Genomic DNA, 20,475 nt, shown 5'->3' with positions numbered 1-20,475 from the left:
ATTTCCTCTTTAATGGAGTTTTTCATTACCTCTTTAAGGGAATTTTTCATTTCCTTTTAAGGGAATGTTTAATTTCTTCTTTAAGGGCCTCTATCATCTCCTTAAAGTCATTTTTAGGGTTGATTTCTTCTGTTTCTTCTGTCTTGGTATGTTCAGGTCTTGCAGGTGTAGAATCACTAGGTTCTGATGTTGCCATATAGGTCTTTATGTTGTTGCCTGTATTTTTGCACTGGCATCTACTCATCTTTTCCTCTTTTCCCAGCCCTTTACTCAGAGGTAGTGTCTGTGCAGGTGGTGTCTGTGTCTGAGAGTGCATCCCTGTTCTAATTTTTAGTCTTGGTTCAGTAGGAGTTCTTGGTTAAGTTGGTGCTATTGGGCTGTTTCTTCAGGGGCAGCTGATCTCAGTCAGTGAAGTATATACTTATGATTCTGGTGATCTGGTTTGGTGGCTGGGCAGCGCCTTCTGTGTTCCCAGGTCACGTTTTGTTCATTCGTCAACTCCTCAGCTGATTTTGTTTCTTCAGACTTCAAACTGTAGGGATCTGAATCCTCTCCCAGATGAATTTCAGCTGAGGAGGGTAGTCTCACCAGTACCTCCAAGTTGTTGGGTTTTGCAGGATCAGCAGCTGGGCCCTGGGTTGTCCTCAGTTGGAGTGTTCAGATTCATTCTGGTTCTGTCCCACGGAGATAGCTTCTTCCCCGGGTGTTGGGGTTAGAGGCGTCCCTGCCTCTGCTTGTTGCTGCTTCCCGGCTCGTGTACCTCTGCAGGCCACTGCTGGGCCTGTATGTTTCTGCTGGCTGCTGCCGCGGGCCTACCTGCCTCTGCTTGTCGCTGCTGCCGGGGCCTGTCTACCTCTGCGGGCTGCCGCTGGGCCTGTATGTGTTTGCTGGTTGCCACCAGGCCTGTATGTCCCTGTCGGCTGCTGCCACTGGGCCCGTCTACCTCTGTGGGCCGCCGCCGCCGCCGGGCCTGTATGTCTGTTCTTGTTTTTTTGAGACTGGGTTTCTCTGTGTAGTTTTGGTGCCTATCCTGGATCTCACTTGTAGACCAGGCTGGCCTGGAACTCATAGAGATCTGCCTGGCTCTGCCTCCCGAGTGTTGGGATTAAAGGCGTGCACCACCACCACCTGGCCTTAGGGGGAGGTCTTTTGCTTCACCTCTTGGCATTCTTATAAATAACCCTTTAGAAGAGACTGGAGAGGTTGATGGATAAGGATCCAGGTCCTCCCAAGGCTATTATGTATTTCTACCTGTTTTTCTCCCCTCTATCCTTCTATCTAAATCTTTTATCCCTCTCTCCTCAAGAGTACCCTAGGGTAAAATGTGGGAGCTGGTCTCCTAGCTGGCCTCCCACAGTAGGGATAGACCTTTTGCTCTTACAAACCCAGGGCCAGTCCCTCCATCTGTCTCAGGCATTAATGGGCAGAAGATGGGGGTAGGGCATCTCTCCTCTGCCCATATGACCATGTGTCTGATGAGTAATGAGGACAGCTCTTCTTTGCTCATAATATACAAACATTCTTTAATTTGTAAGATAACTGAGCATAAGTATATTTTTTGTTGAGTGATATTAAAATATTTGGATAGCATAGCTAGTTTTCATACAAGCACAATTATGTCTAAGTGTTATTCTCTTTAAAAATTCACTTCTTTAAACAATAATCAACAATAATACCATAATTATCTGAATATCTTCTAGTTACATCACAAAGTTTCCTAATGGTGAAATTTGTATTGTTTTTAAGAGAAAAAAATACTTTGATCTTTTAAGGAAAAACTCTCATGTTAAAGAATTGCAGGAAGATTAGAGGAACAAAGAATGGAATTAATTTGGTACTCTAGGGTTTGTATAAGGGTGTTAATTAAACTAACAAAACCTAACAAAAGAGGTAGCTCTAATAAATGATAACCATAAACCAAGACTAGCACTTATTGTCTAAAAGTGAGATCACAACTGCACAATTTGATGTACTTGGAAATCTTGGTAGTAGTTGACTTTTTCCTCTACTAACTGTGTTATCAGTTAATTAAATGATAACAAAAGTTATTGGTTAATAGGCCACAAGTTTCCATTTATAAGCAAAGGAAGTGTCTTGATTAAGTTTCTAAATATGTCATCTTTTAGGTCCTTCTAAGATTTGATATTTTCTTTTCTCAACCATCTTTCTTTTTGTGAGTTAATACTGAATTTGACATACCTTTTTAAATTTTAATTTGGGGGGAGAGGTATCTGGTTGTCAAGAATGCTTTCTTATGAAAGTGTGAGAAAGGTCTAGTTTTAGCTTGCTAATTCTGCATTCATTGTTGATTCACTAAGGAACCTGACTTTGGCTATTTGGGCCGTGTGTGTGTGTGTGTGTGTGTGTGTGTGTGTGTGTGTGTGTACTTGATATACAAATGCTAATAGATATATTAATATAATAATATTTAAAACTTAAATGTAAATTAACAAAGTCACTGAAATTTGAAAAAAATTCTCCCTTAAGTAAATCACTTATTTAGTTGAAATATGTTTTTAAAAAACAATTCTGAGATGTCTAAGTAAATTATACATAGTAAATTATACATATGCTGGGCAGTGGTGGCACACCCCTTTAATCCCAGTACTCAGGAGACAGAGGCAGGTGGATCTCTGTGAGTTCAAGGCCAGCCTGATCTACAGAGTGAATTCTAGGACAGCCAGGGCTATACAGTGAAACACTGTCTTGAGAAATCAAGGCCAGCCAGGCTGGGAATGGAGCATGGGAAACACTCTGAAGTAATTTACAAGTTTGGGGAATAAGAATCATAGAAGTATTGTGTGGTAGTCTTGTGTTATTTGTGTTTCTGGTCTCCTATAGGCACTACTTATGATGTACATAAAATATTAATATTTAAACAAAAACATATTTAAGTTCCCAGAAAATTAATAAAAGGAAATGAATTGATGGACTGAATCTTGTTGGTCAAGATTCTTTATCTGTAAAATAGTGATGTCATTATATTAGTTGTTTTTCTAAATGCTCCTTTGAGTCTGAGGCCTCCATGTATAATCTCCAAGGTCCATTGTTAGAGGGAGTTAGATGTGAGAGAAGTTTCCAAGTGGGCAGATATCCCAAGTACTAATGGAAGAAATTTCACTTCTGGCATGAAAGACTCCTGTATAATATACATTTAAAACACATCTTGAAGAAAGCACTTTATTTTGAAATACATTATTCTATAAAGATGTCTAAGTTTTTATTGCCAAAATATTATATTACAATTATCATGTCATTTTTCCAGTTGCCTAGAATTTATATGTTTTCCTGTTTAATTATTTAAAAAATAAATGGAAAAAATGTTAGGTTATAGGTTTTACCAGTTTTTAAGTTGGGCTATTGCTATGTTCCTAAAAGCACAACTATTCTGAAGGCAGAGAGATAAAAGGATCACAAGTTTAAGGTCTATCTGAGAAGCAAAGCAAGCCTAAGGCCAACCTGGTCAACTTAGTTATTTTCTCAAAACAAAAAATTACAAAAACTTTGGGTGATGTATCTCAATGGTAGAGAACTTACCTAGCATGCATGAGGGTATAGATTTAATCGCCACCCCCCCCACAAAACCCAGAAAAGAAAAAAACCCCTTGTATTAAGATACATTGTCTTAATTAAGATAAAAATAAGATTATTTTATCTAGAATTACAATATACATTGATTATAATTTTAATATCTAAAGGCTACTGAATAGAATAATAGATATTGATATTTTTAGAGGGTTTCCAGACATCAATAGGGAGAGTATAACCACTGAAGCTGCCTTTCTTTTGGCTATTATGATTTCTACTATTTAAGCACATACTTATATTTTGTCTGGTTTCAAATGATAAGAAATGACTGTAGGTCTGTGTGGTAGTTTGAATATAGTTGACCCCCATAGGGAGTGGCACTATTTAGAATGTGAATCTATGATGATATTTTATTTGTGTTGAAATGTGATTTTATTTGTATGTTAATAAATAAAGTTGCCTGGGGGTCAGAGCTAATAGCAAGCCATTTAGCAGAAGTCTGGCAGTGGTAGCACATGCCCTTAATCCTATCACATGGCAGGTAGAGTCTGTGTGTTCAAGGACATAGCCAGCTTGACACATGCCTTTAATCCAAGTACCAACCATAGAGACCTGGAGGTCTGTATAGACAGGCAGTGATGAAGAAGTCATGTGGTTGGGTTTACAACCAATGAGAAGGCAGAACAGAAAGTCAATAAAAAAAATAGACACACAGGAAGTAGGTCTCTTCTCTCAGGGGAAGGATGGCAGTGATTGGTAAGCTAAAGGCTATTCACTAGTGCTCTGACCTCTTGGGCTTTTAACTCTTTATTTGGCTTTGTGTTTCTTATTTAATAAGACTGTTTAGAATTACATTTATAGGAATGGTCTTATACTAAAAGCCCAGAGCCAGATATTGGAGTAAATGTTGAAAGTCAGAGGAAACAAGTCATAGCCACTTTTCACATTGCCAACTCCTCAGCTGATCCTGTCTCCACGAATTCTCAGACTGAATGCCTCTGGGTCCTCAGCCAAAAGGGTCATGAGTTTCTGTCTCCTTATGTTTTATATTCCTTTCTCTGCCCAGACATTTCACTTCCTATCTCAACCTTCTTAGTGCTGGGATTAGTGGCATATGTGCTTCCCAAATACTGGGAGCAAGACATGAGATCTGATGTGCTAGGATTAAAGGTGTATGCCACCACTGCCTGGCTCTGTTTCTCTCTTAGACTGAACTAATTTTGTGTAGTCTAGGGTGGCCTTGAACTCACAGAGATCCAGATGGCTCTCTGCCTCCTAAGCTAGGATTTGCCTGACTTCTATATTTAACTCTGTGGCTGGCTCTGTCCTCTGCTATTTAGGCAAGCTTTATTTCTTAGATTACAAATATATTACTACAATGTGGCTTTGTTGGAATAGGTATGACCTTGTTGGAGGAAGTATACCACTGTGAGGGTAGGCTTTGAGGTCTTTTGTATGTCCAAGCCATGCTCAGTGCCACAGTTGACTTTCTTTTTTTCTTTTTTCTTAAAATGGTTAATTTTATATGAGTTTCATCTCAATACAAATAAATAAATTACAAAGAAAAAATACATAAAGAGATGCATGTAACCATCAGAAACCAAAAATAAAATAAAGGGAACTGGGATACAGCTGAGAGCACTTTCCTAGCATGTGCAAGGACCTGGGTTCCATCCCTGATGTAATGAAACAACCAGAAAAGAAATTTAAAGGGGAGGGAACTGGTTGGTCTTAAGAATTCTATCACATGTATATTAAGCTCTCCAAATCTCATAAGCTACAGCTCTCTATAGTTGTGCCTGCCATCTGGTAAGGCCCTACAGTGCTGGACTCTAAATATCTAACATCTTCAATGCTAGAACTCCAGCATTGCCTTGTGCTTGCCTGTCCTAGCAATCTCAAATCAGAGGTCTATGGGTTTAAGGGCCAAGTCTATAGACCAAATTTAAGCCACAAACCCTGGTCAGTACCAACTATTTTCACAGGGACGGTAGATCGTATTTGTTTGGTTTTTTAAATCCAAGATATCTGGCTGTTGAAACTATAGCCTTCTGAACAACTCTGTCAGTAAGGGATTGAAAGAATTCAGTCCCCTATATATCCCTATGTAGAGAAATAACAACAAAGAGAACTTGATATTTCATGCAACAAAATATTTTTAAAGAACTGGCCAGCTGGAATAGGCTTCAGTAATGTCTATGGTCACTGGTATGGAAGGATTCCTGCTCCCAGGAATGCCTATGCTTTTTATGCCTATTGGACTTATCCAGACCCTACTTCTATGACTCAGCCCTTCAGAATGGCCACCATGCCTGCTGGAATGAATACCTGAGCTCCTCCCTCTATCCCTCTCTCTGCTCCTTTCTTCTCTCTCCCTCCTATCAAAGGCTTATGCTCTCTTTGGCTCCAACTCGAGGTCCTTTGCTCTACCATAAAAGGAACTCCTGACATCAGGGGAGCCTGGGTGCTTCGGCCTCCCCTCTCTGGATTCAGACTTCTGGGCTTTCTCTGTGTTCTTGCTGCTGTGCTTCTTTGGCTCATCCTTTTCCTTTACTGTCTTGCTGCTGGAGGACAAAGAGCAGGGTGGCAGCTTTGCTTGATATTGGTGAAATTATTAAGGCCACTCCACATAGTTAGAAAGGAGATTTATTTAGAGGAGTAACATACAAATGAAGAGATAGTTAGGCTGCGGGTTCTGGAAAAGACAGCACAGTCTGGCGATGTTCTCTGGAGAACTCTCCTCGGTCTACCTCTAGTGTCCAGGGTCCAGGAAACAAGAGAGTGGCACATCCAGCTCTCACATCTTCAGGGCACTCTCTTGGCTCCACCTTGTAGGCATGATAGTTACTGAAGCCTCAATAGGGGTTGGAACTTCCAGACCAAAGCTGGAATGGCTACCCACTACATCTCCCCCTTTTTGTCTAAATAAGAAGGTTCTAACTTAATACAAGACTATATACAAAGGAATGGTTATCAAATATTGTCCAGGAGTAATGGGGGATAATGACCTAGACAAGATGGAACTACAATCAATATAAATAATATCAAGTAAGAAACACATACTAAAATCCAGAGAAGTCTAGAGCATAGGTAAATGGTATGTTACAAAGATCATTCCAAAAGGTGTTCTGTCCTAAAGAACCTGAAACTAATTCTTAATATGTTCTATCTAAGATTATGTATGTATGTATGTATATATATATATATATATATATATATATATATATATATATACATACAAAGTTGTAACTATAACTGCTAGTCTTCAATCCCATCAAAGACCTGAGAAGGAACATAATGGTATCTGAGAAATGGTGGATGGATTCAAGCAACTTTCGGGAATTTTGCAAGAGTAGACGAAGACAGCTGGCAACCTGGACAGTCACCTAATGTTTCTCAGCATTGTTGGTACATTCAAATCGGCTACAGGCCTAGAGTATCTGACAGACCATTTTCAGAAGCAGGAATTCTGAAAGACCATCTTACCCTGTCTTGGCAGAGTACAGTGGTCGCTTTCCTTGTGTCCCGCTTGTCCAGAAAGGACAGCATTCATACTGTCAGCAGTTGAGGCAAGGGCAGTTCTTTGCCCAGTAGGCCATTTTGTGCCAAGAAGACAAACTTCCAAATGGAAATGTCTTAGAAGCCCAACATTCTCTTGGGATCAAATTGGTGCTGCCAGGAGCAATTGTGTCTCACGTCAACAGAATTCTAAGTTATTTAAATGTCATATTCTCTAGGTCTATGAAATGTTTGAAGATTACCTGTCCATCTGACCTATGTATCTGTAAATCTGGATAATCTAACTAAAGTAACTATAGAGATGACAAGCATAGGTGACTATAAATCTATAAGTCTTATCTACTGAAATAACCTAGGGACTAAGGCTTCATGTAAACAAGTAAACAGTCTATAAGCAAATGTATGGTAAAGAACGATGACTTTAAAATTGTGACAGTATTCAAGATATTTATAACAGAGGTAGGAATCAATAGTGTAATATGCAATATGACAATAATCTTAAATATATAGCAATATACAGAATATCCTAAACAGAAGTAGAACATACATAAAGTATGACATATAAATTTACATTTGCATCAATATACAAATATTTCAAATAATATATGTAGAAATATATGTACATTATAACAAATATAGTTCTGTATTTATATCAATATACAAATTATCTTAAACAGGAATATAAAAATAGTTTCCATTTGTATCAACATATAAGAATCCATAACAGTGCAAATTACAGTGCAAATTATCTAAGGCTGCTATTTTACTAAATTTGTTTACTAGTATATACAATAATCTATCATAATATCTTATACCTATCCATTTCTTCCCCCTTTTTTAAGGAGAATACTGAGTTTAATATTTTCTTCTACCCCCAACCCTATAACCATCATCCATAACCCTGAGAAATATGAAACCTTAGGGAGAAGGGGTGTCATTTTCTTAGAATTGTTTCCTGCTGTTTTGGGGGTGATGGTATCTCTTTTGGGTATTGTGAGAAAGCTCAGATAGTTGAATCTCAGTTAAACTAACTGTAGATTCCACAGCAAGTCTTAGAGCAATGGGTAAAATTATCTGAAATTCTAGCAAGAAGTGTAGTATGATGATGATTACCATGGCATCATTCTGGATTGGGTGTTGTTGTTGTTGCTATTGGAAAAACTTATTTTTTATCAAAATGGAAAGTTTGAATATAAAGAAGACATAACATGTAAGAAAAAATTCCAAGAAATCAAGGGTGAGCATGGAGAGAATTAGAATCTTGAAGACAATGGTCCCTTTTTATTAGTTTCCAGAGGGCTCTTCTGATATGAGACCGAAGAATCTCTCAACCTTTTCTTTTAGCAATATGCTTGGGTTTAGAGAAGGAGTCAGCCAATTCCACCTCCAACACCAGCTTGTTTTATAATTGAATTAGAACCACAGCTTTTCTAGATTGATAGAGATATAGATGTTAAACAGTGAGATTTTACCCTGTGTAGATTGGTACCAATAGATTCTTTCTTTCTGCTGTAAACATCCAGATATCCAAGGCCTTATGAGTTCGGGAAGATGGGTATTTCCATTATCCTGAAAAGACAAAAGCAGAACTCTACCCCAACCTTTGATTGTTAAATTTTTCTTACAACTTGTAGAGATGTCATTGGTGGATGATCTTTTACTTCTCCTCAAGGGGTTTCTCCTGTTCAAATCGAATTTTTATTAATTTTGTTGGTATCCATAGCTTTTCTTCTCCTGCAGGAACAAAAGCAAAACCCCTTCCCCAACATAGAAAATATCCAGGTTTCCATTCTGACGTCAGCACATCCTTGAAATAAACCGGTTGGTTTAGCTCAGGAGTTTTGTCTGTCATCCATTGTCTCTCCGCAGCCATTGTTCCTTTCTCATCAGCATTGAGAAAATTCAAGGTTAATAAAGCACTGTGCAGTATATTTCTAGGAGTCATTGTTACCTGTTGCTGTTTATTTAACATATCCTTTAAAGTTTGTTTGGATCTTTCTATGAGTGCTTGGCCTGTGGGATTGTGTGGTTTACCTGTAAAGTGCTTTATATTGTAATAAGCAAAGAATTGTCTCATTTTATGAAGACATATGCTGGGGCATTGTCTGTCTTAATTTGTACAGGTATTATCATGATGGCCATAACTTCTAATAGGTGTGTAATCACAGAATCAGCCTTTTCAGAACTTAAAGGAGTTGCCCATTGAAATCCTGAATAGGTGTCAATGGTATGATGTACATACTTTAATCTTCCAAATTCTGCAAAATGAAACACATCCATCTGCCAAATTTTATTTCATTGTATACCTTTTGGATTGCTCCCTGCAGGTAATGGAGTCTGGATATAGATGGAACAAGTAGGACATTTTTTTTTTTTTGCAATATCCTTAGCTTGTTGCCAAGTGATGGAGAAATCCTTCTTCAAACCTTTGCTATTTACATGGTATTTCTTATAAAATTCTGAGGCTTCTAGCACATTACCTATTAGTAACTGATCAATCTCATCATTACCTTGTGCTAGAGGTCCTGGCCGACCTGTATGGGATCTGATATGTGTTATATATATATATATATAGGATGTTCTCTTTTTCTGATGATTTCCTGCAATTGTATGAATAATGAAGTTAATTCTGTATTATCAGGAATAAATTCAGCAGTTTCAATATGTAAAACAACTCTCTCTGCATATTGAGAGTCAGTGACTATATTGAGGGGTTCTGTGAAGTCCATCAGTACCATAAGAATGGCATACAGTTTTGCCTCTTGTACAGAGCTGTATGGACATTTTACCACTTTACTTAAGTTTCCTGATTTATATCCCACTTTCCCTGATTTATTTGCATCAATATAGTATGTGAGGACTCCAGAAATTGGCTTTTGTCATACAATGTGAGGAAGGACCCATTCAGTCTTCTTTATGAATCCTATTCTCTTGCTTTTGGGATAATGGTTGTTAACCTCTCCCAAAAAGTTACTGCAGGCTCTCTGCCAGTATTCATTATCTTTCCATAGTGATGAAATTTCCTCATTAGTTAAAGGTACTACAATTTCTGCTGGGTCCATTCCTATCAACTGGCAAAGTCTTAATTTACCTTTTTGAATCAAATCAGAGATCTTTTCTATATAAGTCTTTAATTTCTTATTTGGTTTATGTGATAGGAATATCCATTCCAATATAATATCTTCCCTGTGCATCAAAATACCTGTGGGGGAATGTCTGGAGGGGAATATGACAAGAATGCATTTAAGTTCTGGATCCACATGATCCACATGTGCTTCTCGAATTGTCTTTTCTACTAGAGCCAATTTCTTCTCAGCTTCGGCTGATAATTCTCTTGGACTATTTAATTCTTTGTCCCCTTCTAGAGTATTAGGCAAAATTAGTATTTTGTAGTCCATCTTTGGGTATTCCCATGATACCCAGTAAGTTGGAAATGCTTCCTAATAACTTTTGAAAATCATTAAGAGTCTTCAATCAATCTCTCCTTAGTTGTACCTTTTGGGGTCTAATTTTTTGTAGCTCTATCTTATATCCTAAGTAACTAATAGAATCTCCTCTTTGTATTTTTCAGGAGCAATTTGCAGTCCCCAGCAAGGCAAAACATTTTTTACTTTTTCAAACATGCTTTCTAATGTGTCTAACTTTGGATCAGCTAATAGGATATCATCCATATAGTGATAAATTATGGATTGTGGAAATTTTACACAAATTATCTCCAATGGTTTCTGCACAAAGTGTTGGCACAAGGTAGGGCTGTTTAACATTCCCTGTGGGAGGACCTTCCATTGATATCTCTTGATTGGCTGAGAATTGTTATAATTAGGTACTGTGAAGGTAAATTTTTCTCCATCATTTTCTTGTAAGGGTATGGTCAAGAAACAGTCTTTTAAGTTAATAACTATTATAGGCCATTCTTTGGGTAGCAGAGAGGGCAAGAGCATCCCAGTCTGTAATTGGCTGAATTACTTTATTAATAGCTCTCAGATCTGTCAGCATTCTCCAATTAACATAATTTTTTTTTAAAATAACAAATAAAGGAGAATTATAAGAGCTGGTAGATTCTTCAATGTGTTGAGCATTTAACTGCTTTTGAACCAGCTGTTCTAAAGCTTGTAGCTTCTCGTTTGTCAAAGGCCATTGTCCAACCCAGACAGGTTTATTAGTTAGCCATTTTAAAGGAGAGGCAGTTGGTACTTCTGAGAGTTCAGCAGCAGTTGTGCTCTGTTTGTATACAGCCTGAATGGTTGATGACTGTTTTTTATAGCATGTCATGATACTATTCCTAGAAACATGCATTGGTCTGTATTCCTTTTCTGAGAGTGTAGAAATTTTAATCTGGGTATTCTACTGTTGTAACAGATCTTGGCCCCAAAGATTTACTGCTACATTGGCTACATATGGCTTCAGCCTTCCTCTCTGTCTTCTGGCCCTATGCATCAACACATCTAAAACTCCGTTTTTTCTGAGATAGGGTGCCAATCCCTAAAAGTTGGACATCTACCTCTTGAAGAGGCCAATTTGGATGCCATGATTTTGGTGTAATTATAGTCACATCCGCACCTATGTCTACCAGGCCCTCTAGAACCAGGCCATTAATTCGAATTCTAAGTTTTGGTCTTTGTTCATTTATGGAAGTCTGACAAAATATTTGTTTTATAGTGTTCTTTGTAAACTGTGATCCATCTATCAGAGCTGTTTTATTATTCATTACAGTATCGATTTTTAAGTTAGGCATTGGTTTATTCAGTTGTCCTGGAGAGGAATTTCTTCCACAGTAGCTGGCAATGTTCATACTACGTTTGATTTGGGGGCCTGCAAGAGGCCCCCTGAGGCATTTCCCACCTGTAAAGGGTTGCCTCATATATCTATTTTTGATCTGCACTCACTGGTCCAATATTGGCCTTTGCCATACCTTCTACATAATCCTGGAGGTGGTTGGGTTCTCCTGTTTAGGCTATTCCTAAAAGGAGTAATTTTCTAGGAGTACCCCATGTACAGTTTTTACTTATATGACCTGGTGTAGCACATTTAAAACATTTGGTACCATGGGGTCTTCTTTTACCTCTGGGATTTGTCTCTCCTATTCAAACCTCTTTACTGTAGTTAAGAGACTCAACACCATTAGTATACTAAATCCATTCTTCCAAAGGAGCTGATCTGATCTTTAATGGTGTAAGTATTCTTCTGCATTCTGCATTAGTATTGTTGAATGCCAAGGACTCAGTTAATACTTTTCTTAATTCTTTATCTGACACATCTCTTGTTATAGACCCTTCAAGCTTTAGGTGAAAGCATATAATTTATTTGGATTATTACCAAAATGTCTTTTGTCAGTTTGGTAGACTTGAAAGTTTATTAAAAACAGTCATCACAGAGGTCTCTATGTCCATATATGTAGATGTAACCATCTTATTAAATAAGAAACACAGAGCCAAATACAGAGTTAAAAGCCCAAGAGGTCAGAGCAGTAGCTGAGAGCTGAGACTTAAAACTGCCTTTCTGAATCTCTGACAGGGCTGTCTATGCTGCCTTTTCAGTGACTTTTTGGTCTTCTGCTTTTTTTCCTTCATTTCTCTTTGTTGTTGCTGCCCCCAGCCTTCCACGCCTGCATGGGGCCGGTTGTCTCCATTCTCCTCTCTGCTGCCCTGCTGGGTCCTAGGTCACCCGCCGGAGCTGGGCCTCGCCGTGTTATGGCCTGCTTCTACCTTGGCCAGCTTGGGTGGCAGCTCGGGCCTGGGAGCACATTGGCGGGCAGTGCCACTGGGACTTGCTTGGCCCCTCGGTGTGGACGCTGGTAGGTGAATACATGTTCACCTTCAGTGAACAAGAGCATGTTCCCAAACTCAATTTTGGGTTGTCCACCCTTCACTCCAAACCACCGACAGCATAATAACTTCTTTGCTTTCTCACCAACTCTTTATTCACACCAGCAACTTATTGATGCACAATACAACTTTCAAAATATAGACTTGTCTAGAGCTGTGACCTTACAGCCCCTGACATATGGAACTGTCAGTCCAATACAGACCTCGACATCCCCATTATTTCGAAGAAGGAAGAGAATAAATGATGAAAAAAACTTTCCTCTTGATGGTAAACGGCAGCATTTCCATTCACCCCACCCAGAGCCAACTATTATTAACCAGATAGTGCCTTTATCAGGTGACTGAAGATATTCCATGCCACCATTGTTTCACAAACACTATGTACCAGATATAGTACAATGCTTTCCACCTCTTCTAGAAATTCCACTGTTAGAACCTAGAGAAATCACACTGCCTGAGGCCAAAGATAAGTTGAGTCAGCAGATACTAGAGTTGTTTGAAACTTGTCAGCAGAAAGCAAGTGACTTGAAGAACAAAGAACTCTGTAGAGCACAGCTGCAGAGAGAGATCCAGCTGCTGTTCCCACAAAGCAGACTTTTTTTGGTTGGATCATCTTTAAATGGATTTGGTGCCTGGAGCAGTGATGGCAATTTATGTTTAGTTGTTAAAGAAAAACCAGTAAATCAGAAGACTGAAGCATGCCATATACTCACCTTAGTCTATAAACACTTCTGTACTAGACTTTCTGGCTACATTGAGAGACCTCAGCTGATTCGTGCAAAAGTGCCAGTTGTGAAGTTCAGAGATAAAGTCAGTTGTGTGGAATTTGACTTAAATGTAAACAATACCATTGAAATTAGAAACACATTCCTTCTCAGAACTTATGCCTACCTGGAAAATTGAGTTTGTCCATTAGTGCTTGTGATTAAGAAGTGGGCAAGTCACCATGATATAAACGATGCCAGTTGCAGTACATTAAGCAGCTACAGTCTTGTACTGATGGTTTTGTACTACTTACAAACCCTACCTGAACCCATCCTTCCATCCCTCCAAAAATTTACCCAGAGTCTTTTAGTACGTCTGTATAGCTGCACCTTGTACATCATGCTCCATGTAATGTTCCTCCTCACATCTCAAAGAATGAATCCTCAAGTCTTGGGGACCTCTTACTGGGCTTTCTTAAATATTATGCTACAGAATTTAACTGGAACACTCAGATGATTCCAGTTTGTGAAGCCAAAGCCATCCCGAGACCTGAAGACATTGGATGGAGAAATAAATACATCTGTATTGAAGAACCTTTTGATGGAACTAATACCAACAGAGCTGTGCATGAAAAGCAGAAGTTTGATATGATCAAGGATAAGTTTTTAAAGTCCTGGCAGAGATTGAAAAACAAGAGAGATCTGAACAGTGTTCTGCCTTTGAGAGCTGCTACCCTGAAGAGATAGCTGACCTCTACTTCTTAAACTCTTCCAAGAAATAAAGAACAATAGTTACATCCCAATGCATTTGTTTACCTCCATCATGTTTTATTTTTAATGTTGTTCTTGTTTTTGTTTTATTTTTAAAAGGACATACTTATATAAAGATTACACATTTTATTATGACATTTCCTAACAAACTCTTTGATTTAAAAATGTGTTTTTGAAAATGGTTACATTGATGATTAGTAGTATTATGGCATGACTTTTCAGCATAAAATATATTTTGAGAAATTACCTGAACTAATAAGGTTTTGATATAATTTTAAGTACTTGTGGCACATGTTAATACTGAAGAAGCATGTGGAATTTTGCAAAGGATCTAAGTAATATATATTTACAGTGTAACTGGCAGTAGACAGTTGTTCAGCTCAGTTCTAGTCAAGGGAAGATTCAAGTCAGTTATCGAGTTACTTGAAGCAAATGAAATCTTGGACTCCGTGAACTCACTGTGGATTTCTGAAATACTGGACCATTGCCTTATGTCTTCTCTTGACTCCCTGGGGAAGCCTGTCTGTGACTATGTCTGTACCAGTGTCCAGTGAGCTCTTCACACCTTGCTTGGAGAGACTGGAGGTTGCTTTAGGTTTTGTGATGAAACAATGCATTTTGCACTGTTGTAACAGGAGCACTAACAGCAGTTAGTGACTTGCTGATGGACTGAGTCTCTGACTCAGATACTTTGGAAAAATGAAGTTTCCTATGCTTTCTGAGAGCATAGCACAGTGTACACTGTTGCTTTATCTCCGGTTTTCTGGTTTTATTTTCTTCATGATAAAAAAAAAAAACAGCAGAAAACTGAACATCAAAGTTAAGATTATATCCTATTTGTAGAATCATATTTCTGTGGATTATAATCTAAACTGGAATTTTTAGGCAGTAAGCCACTACAAAGTGTTTTAGATAAGACAATAAAATTATAAATAAAAGTTTAATGTTTATACAAAAATCTCTTTTAGTATTTCTTTTCCACATGAAAATAGTAGCTTCAGATACAGGCTATTCTGTTTATTAAAACTGTTTTTAGTTTATGTAAGTATTTGTAAATTGGTTAGTACCTGTAAATTTAAATATAAAAAGTAATCTTGAAGACAGTTTTAACTTTTTCGAAGATTGCAGACTTCTTGTAGGCCAATGGTGGTACAGTTTGTACCACTAAACTATTTTTTGCCGACCAATTAAACTAAAATGTTCACTTTCTTTGGCTTATAAAAGGTGCATATTTTCTTTTTCTTTTAAGTTCAAATTTTTGTATGCTGTCAAATGGAATAAAGTTTATACCTGGAAATAAAAAAAACCCTGCCTTTCTTACCCTTCACTGCCATTATCATGGAGATGGGGCCCCACAACAAGAATAATTCCACGTGGACAATAATAATACCACTAAGCTGACAAACATCATCTACAGATCAGCTTTGGACTACAAAGTGCTCAGAGCAATTTTGAGAGGGCTAGCTGAGATGATCCAGTCTCAAAGACTAATTGAGTAAGGACTTGTGATAAGCCCTGAACTTTGGCATTATGCTCAAACTGGACAGCAAAGGATATAGTTACCTTTCCTAGAATTTGACAATTAACCCAAAATTTTTCTTTTCAGAATAAAGATACCTTCACCTATACCCAGCAGGAAGCAATTTTAAGCATACAATGCCCACATTCCCAAAGATGTGGTACGGTGTAGGTGTTTTTTTTTTTTTTTGTCTTTTAATGAGTTTTGGGTCTAGGATAATTTTCATTGTTTAGGAGGACTGGTTACAAGTTGTTGTTAAGGGTTAGGAAAAAGGCTAAGCAAAGGAGATTGGATTTAAGGTTCTCATTTAAAAAAAGGAATACTCAGATCAACATCCCTCAAATCTCAGAAACAAATCATAAACTAGCACATGTTTCTGAGAGAAATATTAGAGGAATTGATGCAAACTGGGAATAAGTGAGGTGGTCTTCCCCAGGGAAGAACATGCCAATTAGTTGTCCAATGCCAAATGGTCAGCTCTGAAAACATACATACCAGTAGTATATGGACAGAACAGGTTATCTTTATGAATATATATGCTTATGTATATACACATATGCATGCAATGGTAATTAGTGAAAAAAGAAGTAATGGATTTGAAGGAGAACTGGGAGGGGCATATGGGAAGAAAGGGAAGGGAGAAGTGTTGTAACCATATTATAATCAGAGAGAGAGAGAGAGAGAGAGCACAGATGTGAAACCTTTGTTTTATAGGGACAACTTATGCTGGCTAGCTGGAGTAGAGAAATTAGCCTCAATTAAGAGAACAGCAGCTTTGAATATTTTAAATTCAGAAATATTTTCTCAGAATCAGCACATAGAACCTGAAGTCCAAAGGGGCTACGATTTCAGCTCATGCTGTTAGCCAAACTTGGTAGTATAAGAGTCACCAAGGTGATATTGGCTTTGAAGGCTTAAAAATGTCATGGAAAGCAGCTGAGACTTGGAGCTGTGTGGTAGGGCTGGAGTTCCTGAAAAGAGGCCAATGGAGACCACTATTGAAAATGCAGCCTCATAGCAGTGGAAGATCCAAGATTGAAGGAGTCATGAGGAAAAGTTGAGGCTTGGAACCATGTATTAGGATCAGAATTTGTGAAGAAAGTCAAGGAGAGACTGTTGGTGAAAGTGGAGCCTAGGTCCAGTAGGAGCCTCCAGCATTTTGGTGATGCTGGTACCAAAATGATCACCACCAAGCATAGCAACAGCAACAGAAAGGAGCTGGCCTGAGCCTAGGAGACATGTTGTGTACCTTGAATGGTGGGTCATAGTAGTACATCTAGCTACCTAAACCTTTGGAACAGAGGATTGAAGGTAGGTTCCAGACATTAAGCACTGAACTTCTACTGTTGTACTTTGGTTTTATGTTGATTTAATTGTGACTGTGTCCTGATTCTTCCTTCTTAGAATAAGGAAGTATTTAAATTTTTATTTTTATTTTTTATTTCACAGGATCCCACAGGTAGGAGATTTTGGACTTTTATAGAGATTTTGTAATTTTAAAAAGACTTTGGAACTTTAGAAAGATTTTAGAATTTTAGAGAGGTTTTAGTGTTTTAGAGAGATTTTGGTTATTTTAAAGAGACCGAAGTTTTAAAGTGTACAAATTTATATTCTGGCAGGATTGCTCAGTTGGATAGAGTATGATGCTAAAGTACATGAATTTGTGTATGATTTTTAACTTTTAATATATGTTTTATATTGTGATATTGCTAGTAATGACATCTTGGGGATAACAAGAAATGAAAAGTTTTAGTTTAACAGTGATATGTTTGTATGTCAAGTTAACAAGGGCTCAATTTTGCTGGTAATTTTATGTTAACTTGACACAATCTAGAATTATTTTGGAAGAGAGAACCTCAACTGAGAAAATATTACCACCAGATTGGCCTATGGGAAACATGTGATGTATATTCATGATTGATCGTTGATGTGGGGAAACCAAGTTCACTGTGACAGTGTCACTCCTGGCCTAGTGGTACTATAAGAAAGCAGACTGAGCAAGCATGGGAAATAAGCCAGTAAGCAGCACTCCTCTACTGCCTCTGCATTGGTTCTTGCTTCCAGGTTCCTCCCTTGAGTTCCTGCCTGACTTCCCTAGATGATGAACTCAAGCTGTAAGATAAAATTAGTCATTTTCTCCTCAAGTTGTTTTTGTTCATGGTATTTTTCACAATGATGGAAACCCTAACTAACACAGATGATAAAGAGGAAGAAAAGAAGAAAAAATAGATGATTCAGCAAATAGGAGCTTTCATAATGACACAATCAACAGAAGATGCTGTGGCAGCTAGAGAATGCTAAATATTTAAATTGGTTGAATTGGGGGAAAGCCTTTAAAGAAGTAATGAAAAAGCCTCTAATAAGTTGGATTTGTGAAGTTATAAGACAGGCAGACTCAGTTTGGATTGGTTTGAGTGCTATAAAATGCCGTGGGATGGATGGTCTTTCTCTATGCTGTGAATATGTGTTGCTACCATTGGTTAATAAATAAGCTGTTTTGGCCTGTGGTAGGGCAGGATAGAAATCCAAGAGAGATACAGGGAGAAGAGGGGAGAGTAAAGAAAGACACAATACAGCCACCCAGAGACCAACAAGATGCCAGCAGACCAGTAACACCACAGCCACGTGGCAATATATAGATGAATAAAAATGGGTTAATTTAAGATGTAATAGCTAGCTAGCAATAAGCCTGAGCCATAGACCAAACAGTCTGTAAATTATATAAGCCTCCATATGTTTATTTGGGACTGAGGAGCTGCAGAACACAGGAAAACTTCCAGCTACAATAGAAATAGAGAAACTGAGGAATAAAACTGACCATCCTTCCTGATAGAGACTTGTGCTTATCACCAATTGATGTTTCTAAGAATATCAGTGAACAGAGGGCAATAGAAATACAGACATTTCTAAACAATGGCATGAGAGAGGAGGTACTTTATTTCTAGTTCACTGATTTAGTGAACTTCCTACTATAAGCTATGACCAGGTAGATATCTGAGACCCTGAAAACATAAAGGGTAGTGCCATTGCCATTGGTTTCATGTCAAAGCTATGTAGTACATCCCTGTGGCTGAAGACAAGATATGCTTTGTCTATAGAACTAGGAAAAATCAGTTTGGGACTGAGCTGGAAGCTTTCTTCCTATTATATGTCTTTCCTAATGCCAGAAATTACAATGTGGACTGAGGGAGAATTATCACCAATAGTTTTTCTCAAATATGGATCTTGTGTTATATACTACTAACATGTTTAGCAAGATATACCCACTGGTTCAGTTGTGACATGACTGCAACCAAGGCCACATATTCATATTAGATTGGATTTGAGGCCCATTCCTCAGGAAAACATCTATGATTGGTACTGTAAAACATAATCCTATAGCTGACAGGTGATTCTTCTCAGTGGAGACAACAACTACCATTCTTTTGTTAAATTGATGTTCTTGCTAAATTGCTCTCTAAACATTTGTGTTCCTACTCAGATTACTGCTATACTCAGCCTCAGTTAAATTGAGCTAATTCTTTTCTACAGTTGGCCCCAGGAAGCTACCGAATGTTTCACGATTGACAGGTCCCCTCCCCCAAATCAAATCAGCAGTGACCATTATTGGAGAGAGAAGACTTTCCAATGTGTTGAGCTGTCTGTAAGTTGTACAAGGAGCTTGAGGGATGTATCTTTAGTGAGTCATCACAATACTGACATGGACAATTTTTTTTGTGTGATTTAAGAGCCTTTGAGTAATCCATGCTCCCATAAGTAACCCCAATAAACTCACTAAACTAGACTTTATTGAAATCATTTATTTGGTCCATTATTGATGCTTTATCATAAATAAATAGACATATGACTGGATATCCTCAGTAAAAAGTCTTAGAAGAGGTGAGAGGGAAAAAGAGAAGAGAGAGCCAGAAATAAAAACAAGGAGATTATTATGGCAAGAAAAATCTTCACTTGGGCAGGATTGTGAAAGTCACCAAGACTTTGTAACTGTCAATCAGAAGGGAGGGGAGCTTATAAACTTTAAAAAACTGGATTTTTTCTGTGTATATGTTTTCAGTTTGGTTTATTATTTATAATTAGGAGCATATTCATTGATTGACTAAATGATTGACTGATTGATTGAATGATTCATACACATATAATTGTCCTGTGTAAGTTTCTATTGCTGGAACAGAATAATTACCAAAAGCAATTTGTGGGAGGAAAAGGGATTATTTAGTTTATAGTTCAACATCATAGTTCACCACTGAGAGAAGTCAGGGCAGGAACTCACATTGGAGGCAAGAACTCAATCTGGAGGCAAGAACTAAAATAGAGGCCATGGAGAATGCTGCTTACTGGCTTGTTTCCCATAAATCACTCATCTTGCTTTCTTATACAACCCAGGACCACCTGTCCAGGGGTGACACCACCCACAGTGGGCTGGGCTCTCCTGGGTCAATTAGCAACCGAGAAAATGCCCTCATGATAATGTGATGAACATAATCCTGCAATTGAGTCTCCTCTTTGATCACTCTAGTTTATGCCAAGTTGATAAAAACTAACCAGCATATTCATAGCTGGTTTTATATGGGTAATTGTTCAATTTTCCATTGCATTAGGAAATAAT

The 20,475-nt window shown here is 38.0% G+C and overlaps 1 pseudogene; it reads left to right on the top strand.

The window, feature by feature from the left end:
• Window positions 1–12,878: 12,878 nt before the first annotated feature.
• Window positions 12,879–14,336, top strand: LOC114686414 (annotated as a pseudogene).
• The last annotated feature ends 6,139 nt before the right edge of the window (window positions 14,337–20,475 follow it).

This window comes from Peromyscus leucopus, chromosome 19 (genome assembly GCF_004664715.2).
Source record: "Peromyscus leucopus breed LL Stock chromosome 19, UCI_PerLeu_2.1, whole genome shotgun sequence".
NCBI lineage: Eukaryota > Metazoa > Chordata > Mammalia > Rodentia > Cricetidae > Peromyscus > Peromyscus leucopus.
Note: the sequence above shows the minus strand (reverse complement) of the source record. Positions and strands in the feature narration are given on the sequence as shown.